Source organism: Lepidochelys kempii, chromosome 3, assembly GCF_965140265.1.
Source record: "Lepidochelys kempii isolate rLepKem1 chromosome 3, rLepKem1.hap2, whole genome shotgun sequence".
NCBI classification, from domain to species: Eukaryota; Metazoa; Chordata; order Testudines; family Cheloniidae; genus Lepidochelys; species Lepidochelys kempii.
In genome coordinates, this window is record NC_133258.1 from 133,200,734 (window position 1) to 133,224,099 (window position 23,366).

The 23,366-nt window shown below is 41.3% G+C and overlaps 1 long non-coding RNA gene across 1 annotated transcript in view; it reads right to left on the minus strand.

Moving 5' to 3' along the window:
* The window catches only part of LOC140909254 (uncharacterized), a 125,407-nt gene that overhangs the window by 92,266 nt on the left and 9,775 nt on the right, over positions 1-23,366 (minus strand). Inside the window, exon 2 of the long non-coding RNA XR_012158153.1 lies at positions 2,745-2,884. This is a non-coding gene — a long non-coding RNA (uncharacterized lncRNA). The remainder of the gene's footprint in view (positions 1-2,744; positions 2,885-23,366) is intronic.

A 23,366-nucleotide genomic window follows, 5' to 3' on the forward strand; every position in this document is an offset into this window, starting at 1 on the left:
AGAGATGAAAGATTCTCATCCCATACAAACTGCGAAGGAATGGGAGGGATTGGAGAAGGGATTTGTCTGGCACAGACATTTTCAGCAGAGAAAGAAATTCTACCCAACAACAGTAGTGCTCTGGGACTTGGCTTAGTGGTCCAAAATATTTAGTCTTGCTGGAGCAACGGGATCAAATCTGGGCAAGGTTTATTTAGCCCTTCATCCATCCTCAAGGTAGATAAAGCGAATCTTATGTTTACTGTCCAAACACCAGACAAGACATTACAGCTGAAGTCCTGTCTGCAATGTGTGACTGTTAAAGCATAGGGATTGTCACTGTATAAACTTTGCCCTTCTTCTATGCTGTTATGTAGCACCAGGAGTCATGCTTGGGTTCCTTGTTCCACCACAAAAGGCACTGCAGTTCAGTAGTGCTGGATTTATAATATAATTGTGGTGATGTAACACTTATATATTGCTTCATAAGTTCATAGATTTGTATTGCACTATCCAGGCAGAATAAAGGCATTTCTGTCCCAAGTAGTTAGTCTAACCACCCAGAATGACAGGGTACTTCAGTATGTGCCAACCTTTCTAAGTACTGGAGTAGTCTCACTGAAGTCATTGGGATTACTGATGTATTTAAGTACCTTGCTGAATCAGGTTGCAGTACAGTGTGACATGATGAAGGGAGAGACTACAACAGAGAAGGAAGTGTGAACTCAGTAAATCCTGTTCACATCAGCAGGATAGCTGTTGTCAGTACTGGTTGTGAGTGAGGGCAGGTATCATGTCCGCAATATGGTGGGTATTCTGATTGGCAGAAACAGGGTATGGATCACTCGATCAATTGCGCTGTTCTGTTCATTCCTGAAGCATCCGGCATAGGCCATTGTCAGAAGACAGGGTACTGTCTAGGTGGACCATTAGTCTGATCTAGTATGGCCATTCTAATGTTCTTATGTTAATATAGTTTAAAACAAATAAATTGCTTTGTTTCATACAAAAACATTTTTCCATTAGCCATATTGTTAATCTCATTTTAGCTGCTAAACATGCAAAAAGAAAGTGCTAAACAAGAATGGGGGAGATGAAGGGAGAACATTAAAAAAGGGTACTAATCATTATAATCTAGGTTTTGTGTATAACCTTACTCAATGAATTTGAGTTTACCTTTTTGAGTTTTAAAGCAAAATGAGGGAGTGGTGAGCTCACTTGAAGCAATCCCACTTCCCCTCCCTGGTCTCAAACATCAGCAAACTAAAACAAATGAAAAAAGAAAAGGAGGACTTGTGGCACCTTAGAGACTAACAATTTGAGCATAAGCTTTCGTGAGCTACAGCTCACTTGTAACAAAGACTAACACAGCTGCTACTCTAAAACAAATGAGTTTTGCCCACTTCTCAGGCCAGTCAGTGGGCTGCTGTGTGATACACTAAGACCACATTACTTGTCACCAGAAATATGTGATACTGAAACTTGACATGGCACTGCTGATGCTAAGTTAGCACCAAAATAAGCTCCTCTTCTGTCTCTTTCATGTAAACTACTGTGCTATCTTTTGAATATCAAAGTATTCTAATTTACATCTCTCTTTGGTGCCAGGCAGGCATTATATTGGTGATCATACTTTTTTCCAAGGGCAAAGGAGGAGTGGCAGAGACAGCATCTTCCTGTTACTGATAGAAACATTAAAGATGTTTCCTCCATGCATGAAGAATTCAGGGAAATCAAGTCACTCCAGAAGTGACCTATATTTAGAAGTTTGATTATGACTGAACGTTGTACATAACAGGGAGGAAAGGAAGAGTAGAAAAAACTGCAACCCCATCAAAAGATCATTTAGGCATTTCAAAATTAGCTGGGGACTAATCAGGTTAGCTGAGATGAAGATCAGAATGGGGATGGTCCCTTAGAGTGTCCCCAATACAAAATATAATTAGACAATCTATTTATAATTTCTCATGTGAATTACACGTGGTGCATCCGTGGGGGAAGGAGAAGAGGTACACTGGTGATGTGAAATTCCATTTCCTGGGACACTTCACTTTTGATTCAGTTTATACCCCCTTTTAGATTTTGATTGAATTTTGCCTAATATAGTGGCAGTTGGATTGCTTGTGTCCTTTATTTTAAAAAAGTATTTGTGTATATGACCCATCAATGTGTAAGTGTGGGGGGGAAACAATGAAGACCCAGAACTTTTAATGAAGTCCAAATTAATAATAGCTAAATTAATGTGAATAACAACTCTGCAAACCAATACAGCCTCCAACCCACTCCTGGGGAAAGTTCTTCCCCTTCTCTTGACATGCGTAGCATGCCCCTGTAACCTGGATTGCTTTATACTCACTGGGCACCTATCTGGGTTTGTAGGTATAGCCATCTTGTCTTTAGTCAACCAAATGCACATTCCACCATAATCCTGTAACTGTTCAGTATGTAATTAAACTGTCACCTGCCAGGTGCTCTGCAATCAGGGTACAGTTTCATGAGCCAGAACCTGCATAATCAGCAAGTAGTCTCCTTTCTGGTTGACACATCCATGCGTACCTTGTTGCGGGGTGGACAATGGGCATGTGTGGGTCATCAATGGTCCTAACACAATTCAGAAGCCCTCTTCTCTCAAAGCCAGCTTTATTTTGAGGACATTAACAACCTTCACCACCTGTGGGTAAACTACAGCAATAATTGCCTCACAAACTTCCAACACCACAGCACCAACAGCTGATTTGCCATCATGAAACTAGTTAGCTACTGACCTGTAGTAGTCTGGGGTAGAAAGTTTCCACAGTGCAATAGCAACCTGCTTCTGGACCCGTCTGGCCTCCCTCTTCTGGGTGTCCGGGCTTTTGGATCAGAGAGGGTATATCCTTTCTGGAATCCCATCTACATCAGAAACCTGCAAAGAAACAAGTGATACCCCTCACAGACTGTCTCTGATATGGATGCTGTTAACTTGTGTGCTGGCTAGCAGGGATGTTGGCTGATGCTAGAGGCATGGTGATGAAAGTCTGTCTTAGGTGGCCAAGTGAGAGTACTAGATTTAAAAAAAAAAAGTGCCCCAAGGGCAGAGGTTGGCAGGCTACAAGAAAAACTCTGCTCACTTCATTTGTGTTTGCAAAAAATGTAACTAGAGACTCTTCAAAAGTTATTGTGCTTTTTTGGAAGAGGTGGCACATTAGCTGTACTCTCTAGGGCTCTAGATCAGTGGCTCTCAGCTAGAGGTCTGGGGACCCCTGGGGGGGCCATGAGCAGATTTCAAGGGCTCCACCAAAATAAACCAGAGAGCAGGGCTGGTGTTTGGACTCTCTGGATCCCAGGACAGAAAGCCAAAGCGCAAGCCCAGCCATGTGAGGTGGAAGCCACACCCTGAACAACAGCCTTTGCAGGGCCTCCTCTGGCATGGGGTCCCAGGCAGGTGCCCTGCTTGCTACCCCATAAAGCTGGCCCCGGCTTTTAAGGTACTGCATATGCAGAAAAACAGTTGTTGTGACACATGTGGGCTGAGGAATTTTAATAGCATCTTGGGGGCCTTAGGAGGAAAAAGGTTGAGAACCCTTGCTTTAGATGGTGTGGGCCTGGGTCAAATACAATAGATCTGATTCTTCTCTCTCACACTCCTGTAAATGAGGAGTAACAATTTTGTCAAATAAACTAAGTGATTGTGGAGGGAAGAGAGTCATTCTCTGGTGCAGAGTGCACTGAGATAGGGAAATCAAGTACTTTTCAAGGCCTCAAACTTCATTTCTTCTCAATCTCATTTTCCAAACAGAACATTTCAAGAGGCAGAAGTTCGGCCTGCAAAGAACAGGACTACCATGTACTAATGTCACAAAAATTTCACTAATGTCACTCTTTGGCTCCAATACCTCTTTGGCAATGGCTTTTCTGTTCATTTGTCAGTTTTGTTTTGTTTCCTGAAGAGTTTTAGTGCACGGCTCAGGAGACCAAGACAGCTTTTGTTAAAAACATAATCTAACTTTCCAATGGTAGATAATTAATAATGGGGAGAGAGGGGACACCTCAGAAGTACCACATCTGGATGACAGGAGCAGTAAATCTAAGATTTTTTTGTGGCAAAAACGAGCTAGAAGCAACGGTGTCACTAGAGTACAAGTGGCACTAGATGGGATTAGAGTATAACAAAAGTGATCTGGTCTGGCCCCTGAGTAGCTTCTGTTATGTCTAAATAATAAAGAAGAAAAAAGCAACAGCCAGAAACAGTGCATCAAAAACCTGTGACACTGTCACAGAAACAACAGCAGATAGGGCTACGGCACAGCAGCAGCAGGCAGGGTTGCCAACCCTCCAGGATTGGCCTGGCGTCTCCAAGAATTAAAGATTAATCTTTAAAGATTGTCATGTGATGAAATCTCCAGGAATACGTCCAACCAAAATTGGCAACCCTAGTAGCAGGAACCAAGCCAAGGCCTTATTCCAGCATCACTGCTCACATAGCATGTTACACTAAACGCTCCAACACAAGTGCCTCCTGTGATGGCCTCAGTGATATGGTATTAAAACCTCCCAGAGCGAGCAGACCCTTGAGTGGCAGCAGCTGAAACTGCTGTAGAAGTCAGAGGTAGTTACATAAATTAGACTCTGAGTCAGTGTAGTCCCTCCACATACAACAGAGAACAGCAAATTCCCGGAGAGATATGGTCGTATTTTTTCATTCAGACACACCATTATGGCCTGCAGAAATGGTTGGTCCCAGATGGCAGATAGCTGTGGTGTGTGTCTTGTGGTGAAAAGAATGCAAAAAAGTTCTAGGAGACAGCTAGACTGGGGGTGGGGGAAGGTGTTTTAAGACAGTGACAGCAAAGTCGGCACCAATGTTTTTGATTGATGGGATGGGTAAAGGTGGACGTCACTGCAAGTAAACCCTTCAGGCTAGTTCTAACTGACCATCCCCATATTCCCCAATGATTGTAACGGTTTTGCACAACTTGTAAAACCACATGGAATTTAATCCTTAATTTTTAAGGCCCAGATTGTGAACATTGACTTCAATGCAGCTTCCCTGGTGAACAAATACTTTGTGTGAGTATGGAGTTCACAATCTGACCTAAAGCTACAGGCTAATGTATCATAATGTAATGGTGTTAGAGTAACTTCTTGAGATTTATGGCAAAATGTCAGGCTGTCAACAAGTAACTACAGAACAATTTAAAAGTGACTGTAAAAATAGAAGCCTCTTATCATTCCCTGTTCTATTCAGAGTCAGATCTGCTGACGTTACAGACTAGAAGTAAGTAGTAATAAAACTTTATTAGTCCTGCAGAGCCAAAACAGTGAGGAGAGTGAATTGGGTTATCATCTGTGTCAGACATCCCCAGCAAATTGGCTAATTCCCAGATGCTGAATTATCTATTACTAGTAGTGATGCAATGAGCCTAAAAAACCAAATCAGGTATAGAAAATCAAGCTGTGAATTTCTGTGGCTGGAAGTTCAAAAAATATCTTTTAAATTTGACCTGGTGTCACTATGACAGAATAAATGTGGAACCCCATGTTGCCAGTTTTACAAAGTTACCTTCCAGAGTAGATGTGCATGAAAATAAGGGAGTTTTAATAAGGGCACTTCAGGTTCTTGTTATAGGGTTTTCCCCCTTTTTTTCTGCAGATGTTTTAAAGTTCTACGGTTGTTGGCTTTTTGTAGTTTTATCTTTATTTTCACTCATTTTAAAATCCAGTACTGTCAAATCCTGTTCACCTCATTTGCATAAAGCTCCTATTGCAGATAATGGGGATTTTGCATCGGTGATCATTTTGTTAATATACTAGCTTACCCTAATACTACCTAATACTTGGGCCCTTTGGACACTACCACAATATAAATATTTACTACAGATAATCATGAGCGGAGAAAGTGTGTCCCAAGATTAATGGGAGCTGTTCATGAAAAAGTCACATAGGATTTGGTCTGATAAACAGTGGCATTATCATCATTCCCTAGTTAAAGTTACCATTGATAATTTGTGTAATGATTGTACATACCTTTGTCTTAATATTGATTTTGTATTTCATTTTAATATAATATTTGGTTAAAGTTAGAAATAAGGTGTGGATGCTGTACAGCCTGTCAGATCTAAATTTTACATCAAGGTCCCTGGCTTGATGCCATATGGCCCTGCTTGGTCAAACTGAGGCGCTCCACAGGCAGCGCCCTTCTCCTGCACTTCCAGCACTAGAGGACATCAGTGAGAAAGCAGAGGAAGCTCCTACAAGGCTCTAAAATGCCAACACAGCATTTTTATGGATTGAGGCAATACCACACGGGAGATTCTGTGCATCCCCAAAACCTGGGGAATTAGCTCTATGAGCTAATGCATGTTGTCGATATGCATGTTGGTTACAAATATGGAACCTCAATCACGGATCATGTGTGGTGGGGGGAGGAGAGGAAAAACCCAAACAAGGCTCATCTTTATTACTGGTATCAGAAGGAATTTATTGGATTTTGCCATAGTAGCACAATTGGTGCCAAAAACCAGATTAAGAGTAGTTCCAAAGAGGATTAATTCTATTTTAGTAAAGGAACTGAACATTTCAGGTTACAAAACGTTAAATTTAACGATAGTTGAAGCCTAGAATTCCATTTGTATATATGGATGTGTATAGTGGAGGATGACCAAGTGCTATCAGCAATTCTGTGTTAAAGCAGTAGCTTTGATTTTATGGAGGCTATTTTAATTCCCTTTCACTGGTGACAAAATACATTGTAGGGAATATAGAAATCCTGTGTGATTATCTCTTACTGCACAACAAAGCAGCTGGTACAGCATATATTTTTCAGTTTTATGGTGTGTGTGTGAAATTATAGCCAAATCATCCATATATAGTGTAAATGAATGAAAAATTAAATAAGATAAATAACTTACTGGGTTTTTTTTCCTCCAGCATTTAATATAACCAAAAGTGGTAGAGGTATAGCTGTATCTGGCATAGGTATAAAAAGATCTTCACGTTAGGATGGTTTGTAATCTTTTCTTCCTCCTTCCTGGTCACACTTTATAACCAGAGACTATCAAAGCTAGTTTTTTTTAAATTTATCTTTAAAGTCAAATGGCCTGTTGCCAACACCTGAGCCGAACAAAATCCAATACATTTATTTTTGCTTAATATTTCAACATAGGTCTGTTCAAAATAATGGTAAATTAGAGTTGTGAAGAGCCCATATGGCCACAAAGTTTGAAGCAAATATAAAAGTGGAGAAAGAAGACACACCACTCCATTAACATTGCTGTAATGGTGTGCATTCACCCCCAGAAGCCCCCTCATGTCAAGATGCAGCATTACAGGAGTTCTGCCTCTCTAGCACCTTCTGGTGGCCTGATTCTGCAGTGGTCTACCACTTCTAAGGCCTAGCCCTCTGGCCAGGTCCGCTCTCAGTCCAGTTCCTTTCTGGGGTTAACAGAAAACAAATTAAATCTCAGCTCAAAATAGGAATCTAAATGTTAAAGTCAAAATATAAACTCTAGTCCTTCATAGAGATCTAAGGCCAATGTTGTCAAGGTTAGACCCCCGACTCAGCCAGGTTACTTGTATTAGGGCAGGGAAAGCAAGCCTTCCCTCTCTAGGTTTCACCCAGAACAGCCCCTACTAGAAGCAGACATGCCAGCCATTTTTATGTGGCCTGCTAGGCTCTGATTTGTCTTTCTGCTTCCAGCCCTTCTAGATGCAAGAGGACAAATTCCCAGCAGCTGATCCTGGGAGGACTGTCTAGGCAACCCCTGGAGGTCTGAAGCAACTGCTCTTCCTTTCCAGCAGGAAACCTTTTCAGGATGCAGCATGGCAAGGCAGCAGGGCCTCTGGCAGGGAGCAACAAATGCCTGGTACACTCCATCACAATTACTTTATCCAGTCCTCTGATAATTGTAAAACTGATGGTATTGGTTCATAGAGTTTAAGGCCAGAATGGACCAATAGATCATCTAGTCTGACCTCCTACATATCACAGACCACCAACACCTGCACACTAAACTCCCAAACTGAAATTAGATTAAACATATTACAGCCCACAGGAAACTAGACTATTATGTGCCTTGGGCAGAGAACAGAAGGGACCAAAATGCACTAATCAATGCCTGAGGCCACAGCGATGTCATGAAACTGATTCAGTGAGAGATTCCCAGGTAATCCCAGAATGGGACCCACACTCCATGCTGCAGAGGAAGCAAAAAAAAAAATCCCCCCCCCCCGATCACTGCCAATCTGACATAGGGGGAAATTCTCTCCCAGCCCTACATACAGCATGGGAATCAGATCCTGAACATGTGAGCAAGACCCAGCCAGCTAAACACCTGAGAGAGAGAATATTTGGTGTTGCTTCAGAGCACAGGCTTTCCCCCATCCAGTATCCCATCTCCGATGCTTCAGAGGAAGGAGGGGGGAAAGACTACACTGGGGAGGAGAGATCCCTTCCTGACCCCCATAGGTGACTGGCTGAAGCCTTGAAGAATAAGTTTTAGGAATGCAAGACAAACACGAAGGGACCCCCAAGGCTGCTGAGCCCTGTCCCCTACCATCACAAGCAACCCCATCAAACAATCCCACTCATGAATTGTCCAACTCTCTCTTAAAACTATTTAAGTTTTTTGTCCCCAAACTCCTAATGGGAGGCTGTTCCAGAACTTCACTCCGATGGATAGAAATCTTATAATTTTCTACCTAGATTTGTTCATGGCTAGTTTATACCCATTTGTTCTTGCGGCAGCATTGACCTTTACCTCTACCTCCCTGGTGTTTACCGTCCAATGTTTATAGAGAAAATAATCAGATCCTCTCTGAGCCTTCTTTTTTGCTAGGCTAAACAAGCCAAGGTCTGCCAGTCTCATCTCATAAAATAGGCCCTTCATTCCCTTGATTATGCCAGTAGCTCTTCTCAGCACCTGTTCCAGTCTGAAGTGATCATTTTTTGAACATGGGTGACCAGAACTGTACACAGTATTCCAGATGAGGTCTTACCAGAATCTTGTACAGTAGCATTAATACTTGTCTGTCTCTACTAGACATGTCCCATCCTAGGTATTTGCATTTACTCTTTTTGCAGCTACAGCATATTGCTGGCTCATTATCATCCTATGCTTGACCAGCACACCCAAGTCTTTCTCCTCCTCTGTCATTTACAATTGATGAGTCCCCCGCTTGTAGCAGAAATTTTTATTATTAGACCCTAAAGTGATCCTATTTCTGTTGCTCCAGTCTTCAAGGTCATCCAGATCTTCTGGTATAATACTCTGATCCTCCTCTGTATTGACAACGCCTCCCAACTTTGTATCGTCAGCAAATTGCATTAGCACACTCCTGCTTTTTTGCCAAGGACTTTAATAATAATATTGAATAATATTGCTCCCAAGTCTGATCTGTGAGGAACTCCACTTGTAACCTCCCTCCAGACCAACAGTTCACCCTTCAGTACAACCCATTACCTTCTCCCCTTTAGTTCCTTACCCACTGTGACAGGGTATATATATACCCCTCACTTGCATGGAAGCAGTTAAGCAGCTACTTTAGGCTGAAGTGGCCCCGCCCCTCCTCACCTGGTAATCGTGCCAGGATTGGAGGAGGCATTAAAAGGGGGGAACTTTTACTCCGATTGGGGCCAGCTGGAAGTCCTGGTGTGTGCCTGAAGATGGTGAGGCTGTGCTATCAGAGCAGGCCAGATGGAGGGCTGTGGCTGGCCCCCAGGTGAAATGAAGCTGAACATTAAAACTGATAATGGAGGTTGGGGGAAAAAGAGAAAGTTGCCTTCAGCTATGAAGGAGAAGAAGCAGGGGATGAGGAATTGTCTCAGACCAGGGGGGAAAAAAAACTAGATATTATCAGGATTTGAAGGAGGAGGAATACACAGAATTGAAAAACACAAAAGATAAAACCCAAACTCTATAATTATCAAATCGGTGATAGAAGATATGAAAATAGGAGATGTTAACCCCCTGAAAATGGGGGCATGGATAAAGCAAAGTGTGGATGATGTAAAAAGAGCCAAAAGAATGCAGGGTGGAGATACATTGATAAATGTACACATAAAGGAACAAGCTGAAAAACTTCTTAAAACTGTAACCTTAGGGAAAATGAAAGGTACTTGTCAACTGCCTAATCTCCTGCTGGAAGCAAGAGTGCCACTAGGATTGTCTGAGGATGATATCTAAAATATTTAGGTGAAGATAAAGTATTGTTTAAATGGCTACTTAGTAGGAAAGAGGGAGAAAAACCATCTATGGCTGTATGTATAACACTTTTTTGTTTGAAACTTTTATTATTTTTTCCAAATACAATAAATATACCAGATTCATCATAATATACAAAGTAAATTAAGAGTGTTAGGGTAAGGGGAGGGGAGGAAAGGGGACATATCTACCTTCAGGATCTATGTTAATCACAGACCTCTGAAAATCAGCCCAAATTACTCTGAATTTTTCAGGCATGCCATTCGTTCATTAGTTGCAAGGTCAGCCATACCACTGAGCCAGGCATCAATATTTGGTGGGGATTAACTTTCCCATTTTTGCAGGATGAATTTTTTAGCAATCAAAGCTGCACGTTGGAACCATGCTGCCTTGTTATCAGGTAATCTCCAGGGATCAGGAATATATCAAAAAATGAAACTTAGGGGCAACGCCTCCAATATCAAATTGGTCCTTGGACCTACCTCATACCAGAAATTCTTGATACAGGAGCACTCCCAAAACATATGAGCTAATTAGCCTGGAAGTTGGGTTACAGTATAAAAGCTTAATCCAAGCAATAAATTGCTTACCAAACCCAAATTCTGCTAACACATGAAAAAGGTAATCCCAGGCAATGTGGGCAAAGGCCTTTTCAGGTCATTTCAGCTAAAGAAATGACAGCTAAGGATTTTTTAGAATCTCTCAAAGAGGTAATAATATCAATCAGTTGATGCAAATTAGCTGAACCATGTCTATTACCAAGGAAACCTAACTGCTTTATCTGTATAAAACATGTGAGATACCTTTTTATCCAGTTGTATAGCAAGAGATTTTGCTAAAATCTTAGCATCAGAACTGATTAAAGAAATTGGTCTAATTACTACATGATCCCAGCTCTTTCTCAGTGTAGGAATAACTGAAATTGCAGTTTCTCTTATAGCGGGTGGCATAGGCACTGATTCCCATGGAAAAAAATTAGTGGGTGCTTAGCACCCACCAGCAGCCAGGTCCTCCCATCCGCCAGTGGCCTCTCTGATCAACTCCTCTCTTTCCCTCCCTCCCAGTGCCTCCTGCCCGCCGCAATCAGCTGTTCTGTGGTGTTTAGGAGGTGCTAGGGGAGTGGGGGAGGAGCGGGGATGGGGCACACTTGGGCGAGGGGGTGGAACTGGGCGGAAAGAGGCAGGGTGAGGGTGCAGCGGGAGCAGGAAGAGGTGGGGTGGGGTGCGGGCGTGAGGGAAGGGGTGGGGTTGGGACAGGGCCTGGGGCACAGTGGGAGGTTGAGCACCCCTGAGGCCAGGAGAAAGCCAGCACCTGTGGTAGGTGGAAGAGTTTACTTATTCCTGGCCTCATTGAACATATTCAATAATCTAGCTGTTAAAGTTTCTGAGACCTGTTTGTAAAATTCAACTGGGAACCTGTCTGCATCAGGAGTTTTTCCAAACTTCATTTCTCTTATCGCCCGAGTCAGTTCCATGATTTCTAAAGGAGCATCTAAAAGTTTGTTCTGAGAGTCAGAGATCTATAGCAGAGGCAATCCATTAAAAAAGTTATTAGGGCATCTTTACTGATTCCTTCTTCAGCTAAGTACAGTGTCGAATAAAACCGTTGACATTGTTTTTAATATCTGACTCTGCTACTATTTCATGATAGTAGCAATAAATTATATACACAACAATCTTATATCTGTTATATCTGCTTGCCAGCTCTTTTGCCAGATTTCCAGTGGTTTTGCTTCAAACCGAATAAAGCAAACGCTGCCTTTTGGGACAGAATGTTGTTGATTTCATAGCTTAGATTGATGAGGGCATTGAGCTCCTCTGGGAGGGGGCAGAAGAATAGTCTACATCCAAAGCCTTAATTTCCTTTGCAAGAGAATCAGTTCTGTGCTCTCTGGATAGAGCTTGTAGGGCACTCTACATCTTAGTTACGGTGGTCTGTAGGGTGGAAACTGCACATTTAATTCCAACAGTGTCTATGGCTGCCTGTTGTAGCACTGCCATCAGCTGCATTCCATCAGGCTCAAGCACCATTTTGTTTGTAGAAGGCAGATCTCCATTTTTTTGAGTGCTTTCTGATTTGAAGAGGAAGTTGCAGAGCTAGAGGGCATCTTGGGGATTTCTGTTGTCAGGCACAATATTTCTTGGTGTTGGATGGTGGGGCTTAGGGGGATGATGTTTGGGGATTCCCCTGGGGCAGAATTCAGGCAACATTTATCCACAGGTTGCAGGATCTTCTGGTGTCCCCTGTACCCAATAACACGTAAAGGTGGGACACTTCTGGATAGGATCCAAATGGGGTCTCAATCTTCCTTTGTTAAACCATATATTTTTCCTACCTACTCCCTATAATTGTCAAATATTTTGGACATGGGGCAGCCATTTGTCAGGGAACAATGAGGTGCAGTAAATGTGGAGGAAATTACTCATGTGTGAAATTCAGCAATTGCAGGAGAAAAGTAAGGTGCAGTACATAAAGGATGTGCAGTCATAGAACAAGCTAGAGAAATTTAAAAAATTAAAATAATTCAAAAAGTATCATATGTGGAGGCTACCAAAAAGGTACCCACTGCAGACAACAGAAAAAGAAAAATACACAAGTAAGAGGAAAAAATGTACAGAAGCAGCAGAATACATCTCTTATCAAGGAAGAGAATATTAGAGGAAAGGGAGATGATGTATTGTTTGTAAGTAAAAATAAGTTTGTGTTCATCATAGATGTAATTAACTGCACCTTGAAGACAGGAAAAAATGAAATGATTAAAATCATAGCAAAAGCAGCAGAAAAATATCTAAAGATAAACCACCTCTTGACAAACCCCATTCATGCAACTTTAAATGAAGGCAATAATACAGCTTAAATAATATAGTCTTAATGATCCTTAGCTGGAATGTGCATAGCTTAATAATGCATGGACAGGAATTTAAGAACCCCATCTTTCAAACGGGAAAAGGCATAATGTAATACGTGTGCAAGAAAAATGGCTAATACGTAAACTTGTGTTCAGTCTTCTGGGATATAATATACACTGGAGGGATCAAGAGGCTACCAGGGGTATGGAGTAATCTGTATATTTATAAAAGATGGACTTAGCTACATCGAAATGGATGTACAGAAACTAAGTTTTGAATATAATACTATTGAGAATCCCATGCAGAACAAAAACACTTATATATAGAATTATAATGTTTATAATCCATGTAAAAAAAGTAGTTATTAGAACTAGAAAAATTAGTTAATGTCAAAAAAAATCATCATTTGTGGAGAGTTTAATAGTCATAATGAGCTATGGGGAAGTAAGAAAACTGACCTAAATGGCAAATGCTTAGAACAATTTATTGATATGCATAACCTGGTAATCTAAATTTAATTTAGTGAATGGATTCTTTTTGGTTTTGGATCTGGGAATTACAACAAACAATATAGCTAGTAAATTTAGCTGGGAAATTCATAAAGATTATGGAATGGGAAGTGATCAGTTCCCTATGCTTATTGAATACCCAGGCTGAGGAAATATCAAAAATACAAAAAGTTTCTAGCTGAAATTTTCAAAAAGCTCATTAGGACCTTTTCAAAATTAAATGTGATTGAATAGTTATGCAGTAATGGTTCAATGCCAGGGCCAGCAGACTGTGGGTGCTCTGGCCAGCCACCCGGGGACTGCTGCCAGGAGCCTTGGACTGCAGCTGCCCTGGTCGGCCGCCCGGGGACTGCTGCCGGGGTCCCCCGGAGCAGCACCTGGTGTGGCTGTCCCGAGCGCCGCTTCAGCAGCTGGCTGGTGTAGCTGTCTCAGGGGCCACCTGAGCGGCTGGCCCTGGAGCCAACTGCTTGGGCGGCTCTGGGGTCAGCCACACTGGCTCCTGCAGCAGTCATGGAGGTCAAAGAATGTCACAGAATCTGTTACCTCCATGACAGACACGGAGCCCTAACTATCAGGGTCAAAAAATGGGAAAAGGAGACTTTTTTAAAAAAGTTCTCTATTTTTCTAAACTTTTTTAGTCATGGGAACTCAAATTACAGCTGGACAGCTATTCCCCCATTTGTGGGTTTGAACTGTATGAAAAAAACTGAGGGAAGGAAAAGCACACATTATGACCAATGAAATTTCTGAATTTATTTATGAAAAATGGGGCCATTTACTGGTCTGTACAGATGGATCAAAAGTTGACAGCATGGGTAGAGTGGGAACAGCTGTGTTACTAGTCTTGGAATCCGGAAATCTACAAGGCTATCAAATTATGGGACCATTTTGATGGCTGAACTAATGGAGATAATGTTGGCACTAACTTGGATAAGAGCTGTACGACTAGCTGCAGCTGTAATTTTATCTAATTCCTTGTCACCCATAATGACAATCAGAACAGGGACTTCAGAAAGCAGAAACAATATAAGTGAAATAATGTTCCTAACTATGGAAGTAATGCAAGCAGGTATCTGTGTAACAATATCATGGATTTCAGCAAATATTGGAATACCTGGAAATGAGATGGCTGGCAAAGCAGCAAAACTTGCTCTAAAACAATGAGGAGGAGGATATTAAGTTGACCTTAAGTAGACAAGAATTTAAAAGCATAGTCACAAAGGAGCTTGCGAAGGAATGGCAAGAACTATGCACTAAGGAAACAAACAGATGAAGGTTCTATGATGTATGCTCGAAAATAATACTATACTCCCCAGTCATGACAGGAAAAGTGAAGTAGTCATTTTTACAGCGTTAACAGGTCATTGTTCCTTAAATAATTTAAATTTATTAAAAAGACATAAAGATGGGTTGTGTAATGTGTGCAAATCCAAAGAAACCACTGATCATGTCCTATGGCATTGTAGGCAATATTCTACCGAAAGTTTCTTTATGAAAAATGTAGTTGGCTTGGAATCAAAGATTTTTTTTCTCTAAAGGGACTAGTGAGCATGTCAGGGAAATGGAAGAGTGCAAAAAAAAGTCTTGCTGCTTTTTCTTACGAATAGTAGGCTGAGTAAAAGGATATAAAAACAATAAAACTTGGCTAAAAATGAATGAATGAAAGTAGCAGTTGTAACATCATGCGATGAGGCTGCTGCACTCAAAGACAAAGATGGGAGTAACCCCAGGAAGGGAACAGGTTGCATTGGGCTCCCCAGCCCTTAAGAGAGGGCTGACAGCCAGCAGAGCCTCTGCCCTCACAGAAGAGGAATGCGGATCTCCTGAGCTGAAAGGGGGGAAAAGATTGAGACTTGCACTGGAGACCCAGTAAACTCTGAAGTGGACTGTGCTACTCCCAGGGCCCTCTGAAGTAAGAGGCCCATACTGTGACAGGAGCTGCCTCACGTTTTGTTTGTTTGCTTCCTTTCTTTTTCTTCAGATTGCTGATTGTGGGCTGTTCTGTTGTTTCACCTGGGACCCCGAGAGGAGAAGAAACATCCAAGAGGACTTGGCTGGAGGGTTGGGTGCTGGCCCACTAGAATGACATACCTCCGTAACACCCACTGGATCCATGATACCCACCTTGCAATTCTTGTACTAATCCCCATCTTGTCTAATTTAACTAATAATTTCTCATGTGGTACTGTGTCAAATGTTCTTAGTCCAAATATAGTAATCTACAAGGAAATGAGGTTAATCTAGCACAGCCTAACCTTGGGAAACCCATGTTGCATTACATCCCCTTTTACGTTTACCTGTATGAATTTAAATATTCATTCCTTCACCATTTGTTCCAAAGTCTTGCATAATATTGAAGCTAGACTAACAGGTCTGTAATTGCCAGGATCACTCCCCCTTCCCCATTTAAGTATAGGTACAATGTCAGCTAGTCTCCAGTCATATGGTACTACTCCCAAACTGAGAGATGTATTAAAATTCTTTTCTACCAGACTAGCAATCTCATGTGCCAGTTCTTTGTGTTCTAAGGTGGAAAATATCCAATCCCCCCAATTTGAGTGCATTAAACTCTGACTTTTTATTCCACTTCAGATGTGGTAATTTCCATTTTGACACCTATTCCCATCAGCCATCCTGCCTTCATATCCCTGTTCCATATTATCACGCTTATTGAAAACGCAGGCAAGGTATTCATTTAGCTTTTGGGCCATTATCTTTAATCTCTTCCCCATCCACACCACATAGCAGCCCAACCTCATCCTTTCCTATTTCTTTTTTTACTTATATAACTAAAATAACCTTTTATGTTAATTTCCTTGGCAAGAGCTAATTCAATTGACTTTTAGCAGTTCTCACTTAATTCCTACATTTTCTAACCTCCAAGTTGTAGTTTTCTTTGCTGATCAAATGTTTTTTCCATTCCCTGTAGGTTCTCTTCTTACTACAATAACCCTTTTGAGTTGCTGTATTCATCCAGCTGAGTCTGAAGCCTTTCCCTACCAGTTTTCCACCCTTGCTTGGGATGCAAATTGCACATTGTTTTTGTATAGTTGATTTTTTAAAAATTCCAAGACTTTTTCATTAGTAATTTATCCTACAACACCTCTGAGAGTGGTAGATAAGTCTGTTTATCTAACTAATCTATTTCCAGGGCACCTGTCACTGTATAGTGTCTAGGCAACATGTATTATTATACCCATGTTACAGAGGCAGAGAGTACTGTGCTGCTAGTGGCATCAAAACAGTGGTGGTAGGGAAGAGACCTCTTCCTGGGGTAGATTGCCAGACAGTTCCCCCCATCCTCTAGACAAGCATTGTTTTTTTAGTTTGGTTTTCTTAATGACCTTTTGTTATCATATTAGATGACATGGTCATGCATAAAATTTCTTTAGAGGGCCTCTTTAGAGAATCCCCACCATTTTTAGTTCCTTGGGAATTTTGCCTGGATAAAGATAGGAAAATCAGATATTATCTCTCTTGAGGTCCTTCCAGACTTATATGTCTATGATTCCATGATTATCATCATTTATTATTTTATTACTACAGCACCTAGCAGCCTTAGTTGAGGGCTTTGAAATATTGATTTTTTCAAGAAAATGAGAGAATTAAAAAGTTCTTTAAAACAAGGAGGTTATCAGACTGAGCACAAAGCTATATGAAAACTCATCACTTATAAGGTTGTTTTACTTTTTAACTAAACATTATTCATAAGTCAAGAACTAGTTAAATAGTTAAAATGGTTAATAAAAAGAATAGTTAAAAACTATTTCAAACAACAGATATAGGGAACAACTTTGCCTCTACTCACATACTTCATTAAAGAGATGATAAATAATTTCTCTGAAAAATCTCCAGTCTTTGAAACAAAGTGCCTGTGAATTTTGTGGGTATTAATCAGGAATAACTTTATTAAATCAAGGGAGTTATATCAGCCTTAAAATTTCTGTAAAATGAGATTAGAATCAGACCTTTGAATTTCAAATTGGAGGATACTTTGGGCTTAAAGTTTTATGATTTTAAACATGTATATGGGTCAGAGCTTGTACAGTATTTTAGCAATGCAGAAAGACAGCTGCTTGTGTCTAGGAATAAGGGATTGTTTGCAGCTGAATCCACTGGGAAAAGACGATCTGTTCATTATTCATTTACCCATTACCATTTACTTGACAACACAGTTTGCACAATTACATTTGCCACATTGGTTTTGCAGAGAAACTGAAGATGTTGGTCTTGGCCTTTGTGTAGTCATTTACACCGGGCAAAGTGCATGTATGCACTCATTTTAAGTAAGTAAATCCATTTATTCATGTCTGAATATTGGTGACATCATAGCAGAATTTTCTAAAGCCTTCATGGTCCATCACCACCTTTGAGTACTCAGCAGCTCAGCTTCCAGTGATCTGCCACACACCATGCAAACATCCCTTTGCTGGTCATCCCCTACTACGATGACCCTCCACCATTCCTTCCATAATAACCTTCTCAAGGTTATTTCCATCTCTACCCCAATGTGATCAAAGTATATAGTTGTGCATCTGTTTTCTGACATCAGGATCTGCTTCTCTCCAATAATATTTCTAACACAGACGTTGGGTGGGGGCTCATCCAGGACATACTCAAGAGTCTTTGCCAGAACTGAATTTACAGATTCCAACATTTTGTTGCATAACGGTGGTGGTTGTAGCAAGAGTATCATGTCATCAGCATAACTGAGGTTGGTTCACCAACTTCCCCTCTGTCAAAACCTCCCAAGGCTTGTCTCATAATAAATTCTGCATATATGTTTAAGAGGCTTGGGGCAAAATATGATCTTGTCTCAAACTCTGCCCAGGAGAAAACCACTCACTGTCACCTACTGCTGTTTGCACCATGGTCTGTTGCTGGTGGTGGAGACTTGCCGTGAATTCTGTGAAATGCTTTGGAATTCATGTCTGCTAGTATCCTTCAAAGACAGTACTATCAAACAGTATCAAATGCTTTTGCACAGGTGTAAATGCCTACACAAAGGGTAAGTGAGCGGAGAATCAGGCCAATTGGTTCTAACTCAGGCCAGATAAATGGAGTTTGGCCCACTTACACCCGGGTGATATTTGCTCCACTCGGTGATTCTACTTTGTGTCAAACATCAAGAGGATGACCATTTTTACATGTGCCAGCTTTTTTGTTTTACTTTTCAATAGGTCAAGCAAATGCACAATAAATTAAGCTTGATGCTTTGAATATCCAAAATAATAAACCACACCACTTCTGCCTTTATAGTTCTGCACACTAAGCACCACTAGCATCAATGGGGAAAAATTGTTCCGGACTAAAACTATCACAAGGACAGCTATTGATTCAACCTTTAAAAATATGATTTAAAAGCTTTCTGAGTTTCCTTAGCACATGCCCTTTGGCATAACTGAACTCGCACTGCAGCCAGTCCAGCTCAATCCCAAGCATGTTAATGAAGTGTTTTAGCCTTTTTATTAATTCTACGAGCAGAATAGTCCATTCAGCAGTAACTCTGTGAGAAAGCTTAATCAAATCATGTCATTGTTCCAAACTTATCACCACAAGAAATGGAAAATCAGCTAAAGAAATACAGGATGTAAATATTAGCTTCACACTAAACAGTCTTCCACTGAGAAGCAGTGCTGCCTTAAGGCTCCCGTGGAATAGCAATGCTAGCCTTTGGCCCTGTGCAGACATGCAGTAAGGCTGGGATATTGTTGACTACAAATGAATGGAGTAGAAAAACTTGAATAGCATCTGTGTGTATTATGCTGTGGCAATAATCAGGCAATCAGTCCTTACTATCACTATCATGACAAACTCATCTATTTCTGAAACATTAAAAAAAAAATCTGTTAAATGTCTTAAAACCAGTTGAAAAGATACTGGAGTGGAATAATGTACCACTCGGGTAAATGGCAGTTTTAAAATATACCAGTTCCAGACAAGGAAAGGCTGAACATTTTACAGGAAGAACATACTTGATGTCTTGCAGGAAAAAGTGACAGAACTGTAGTCTCAGCCAGGTTGGGCAAAATATTTTGATAACTCTTCCTTTCACACCTCCAAAAAAGTCTTCCTGAACAAGACACTGAAAAGATGCGTGTGCATGACTTATTATAGTACTCAAAATGCAAATATGGAGATGATGTCCATGTGATTAAATTGCAGGGCCATGTAAGAAATAAATTTATAATGCACTTTTGACCATCTTGTATGCTCTTAGTTCACAAACCCAGCTCCCAGGATTTTTAACATTCCAAAGAGCTGAGTAGCCTCAACCAGCTGCCATTGTATTTAAATAAATAAATAAATTAAACCACTTCCCCTCTCCCCAGCCTAGTGATTCACTCTCCAAATTTTCCTTTTTCTCTTCAGAAATTACCCCTGCCCAAAGACGCACCCAGGCATGATTCAGTCCTGGGCCAGTGATGCATTTTCTGTATTTAAAAAAAGTCACAGCTTTACACTCCAATACTTCATACAGTTGCAAGAATAGAAACGGGGGAGCTTTATCCCATTGGAATGGGGGAGACTCCCAGCTTCCCGGTGAGACCAGCACCAATGGGTGTCATGTTACACAACTCACCAAACACATCAATTCCTTCCCCCGCCCAAATCCAGCAGTTCTTCCTCCAGTTCCCAGCCACAGTCTCACCCCTTTCCCCTCAGATTCTCCATGGCTCCTTGTGGAATTCTCTTCTCAACAGGGTGGACTGAGCAGGCTGCTGCTGTTATAACTCCTCTCTTTCTCTTATCCCTGGTGGCTCAGCTTACCTCTCAACCAACAAGTCCCCAAATGTGGGATGCTGCCTCTGACAATGACCCCAAAAGAGCAGGGGACAAATTGATATGGAAAACTTCCAAGGCCTGGGGAGCCATTACTTCCGTGTAAAGACTTCTTTTTGTAACCTCCATTTCATGGTTCTTCCTTTCTGACTAATTATTTTGGAGAGTAAAAATGAGGGGACACCAAATTGGTGTGGGACAACGGTGAACTTGGCATTAAATGAGTGGTGGCCCTCCAAACGTGGGGTTTGGGAAGTTTGCTGCTTAGCATTTTCTACCTTTGGCACCTCCTCTAGTTCCCTTTGGGCTCTCCCTAGAGGAGAAGGAAGAAGCTGAAGGCAGGGAGGCAAACTGAATGGCTGGTAGGGGAAGCAGCAGAGGGAGTCTCAGCAATTGATCCAGAGAGCCAAAAAACCTGACCGTCAGCAGGGAGGCCAGGGAGCCAGAGGAAGGGCTAGCAAGCCCTAGTGTAGGGGAATGTGATGGACAGGAAGTAGACTGGGAGGTGAGGAGGTTCCACTCCCAGACAAGGGTGCTGTTTGTAACTGGAGCATTTTATTATTTTTTGCCATAATCCAAAACCAAAGACAGTTTGCACAAGCCCACTACTGGAGGGCCTTTCAGGGAGCACTGGCCACTTCCAACCACAGGCTGGTCATCAGAGCTGGGTCCCTTCTGTGATCTCTTCAGAACAGTTCCAACAGGGCACAGGAAATCATAGTCCTGGCTTTCCATCCAGTTCTTACACAAACGAGTTACGTTTACATTAAAATACTCTAATATACATATTCTGACTTATGAGTCTTACACAGGAGAGCAGTAGGCAGGAGGGAAAATGTGAGGGGTCAAAGATTGAGGGGAAATGAAGTAGATGAATATTGGAACTAGTTGTTATTCCAGAGGAGGGGCAGGACAGGGAGAGAGCTGGAAGAGGGCAGAAGAGGGAGAGGGGAGAGGGGAGTGGGCTAGAAAAGGAGATGCATTGTTTTGCATGTGGTCCTGGCTGAGTGGAATGGGAATGGTGTTTTATCTGTTTGTTTATATATTTGAAGAAGTTTTAACCGATTTACAAATATTACTGTGTAAATATCAGAGATAAGAAAACAGATCATCATTGCAACAGTGATGTTTGCTTAGAGAAACTTCATACAATAATATTATCATCAGATCTCCCTATCTCATAGGAAGCCCCCATTCTGCAGACTAAGCCTCTTTATGGTACTCAAGATGTGTTCGCAAAAAGAAAAGGAGTACTTGTGGCACCTTAGAGACTAACCAATTTATTTGAGCATGAGCTTTCGTGAGCTACAGCTCACTTCATCGGATGCATGCCGTGGAAACTGCAGCAGACTTTATTTATACACAGAGAATATGAAAAAATACCTCCTCCCACCCCACTGTCCTGCTGGTAATAGCTTATCTAAAGTGATCATCAGGTGGGCCATTTCCAGCACAAATCCAGGTTTTCTCACCCTCCATCCCCCCACACAAATTCACTCTCCTGCTGGTGATAGCCCATCCAAAGTGACAACTCTTTACACAATGTGCATGATAATGAAGTTGGGCCATTTCCTGCACAAATCCAGGTTCTCTCACCCCCTCACCCCCCTCCCAAAAACCACACACACAAACTCACTATCCTGCTGGTAATAGCTCATCCAAAGTGACCATTCTCCCTACAATGTGCATAATTAAGGTGGGCCATTTCCAGCACAAATCCAGGTTTTCTCACATCCCCCCGACCCCCATACACACACAAACTCACGGACAGTGGGGTGGGAGGAGGTATTTTTTCATATTCTCTGTGTATAAATAAAGTCTGCTGCAGTTTCCACGGCATGCATCCGATGAAGTGAGCTGTAGCTCACGAAAGCTCATGCTCAAATAAATTGGTTAGTCTCTAAGGTGCCACAAGTACTCCTTTTCTTTTTGCGAATACAGACTAACACGGCTGTTACTCTGAAACCTGTCAAGATGTGTTGTTTCTAGTGACCTCCTCAGACTGAGTGAAACTTCTGATTACACTTTGATCAAACCAGACAAATCTATTAAATGTTAACATTTTTTAAAAAACAGACAGGTGTGCTATGCATTGTGGGGGATGTCAGAACAGTGGGTAAGCTGAATACATATGCTACAACTGGCCTCAACAAATGGGATGAATTAGAGATGTCAGTCACTGCTTGCGTAAGCAGATAGGACTTCACTGAGGTCAACTGAGTTGTTTCTGCTTTCACCAGCTATGAATTTGGCCCCGATGTCAGCTCAGAATTTCAACCTGAACTTTAAATTTCCACACTTTTGTGGTCATAATAAGTCAGTTGGATAGATACATTTTATAGAAATATTAAGTTTTTTATATAATATGAAATGAAAACATTTTGACAGGATAGACTAGAAGAGCTCCAGTTATGTAATATGTTAGGTTGCTGATCCCAAATATTTCTCATGTAAAACAGCCTGTCAGACTACGATACCCTTACTCACGCTGACTAGCACCTTAATTACCAAGTGGTTCCCAGTGATTTCAGTGGAACCACTTATGGGTTTGGTATGACTCAGCATGAGGAAGGATGTCAGAAACTGGCCCCAAGTTTGTTTATATGGCAAAACTGTGTAATTTAGCTATATAGCATCTCCACACATCCCTAGAATACTGTCACCCTGCGTGTTGTATTTGTCTGAGTGACACTGTAACTTGGGATAGGAACCTTTTCACTTAATGGTTTCTGTATACCTACAGTGCTCAGTCAAACAATACAGATAGCTATGACACAAAAGTATTGCCTATTTAAAAGACTCAGTTACAAGGAGACAAACTAGCTTTTTTCCCCACCCACATTTCAGAGCTTCTAGGTGCGCTTTTATGAACCCGATGAGGGAGACCAAGTTAGATGGCTTGATGCAATAATTTTCATTTATAATTGTTTTAATGTATTGTGATATAGCATTACTATCCTTACTGTGGTCATATGTACAGAATGTGTTACGCTAGTCATGCAAAATTCTACTTACCCTCTCCCTTAAGGTATTATTTTTTGATGGGTATAAACTCCAGTCTTAGG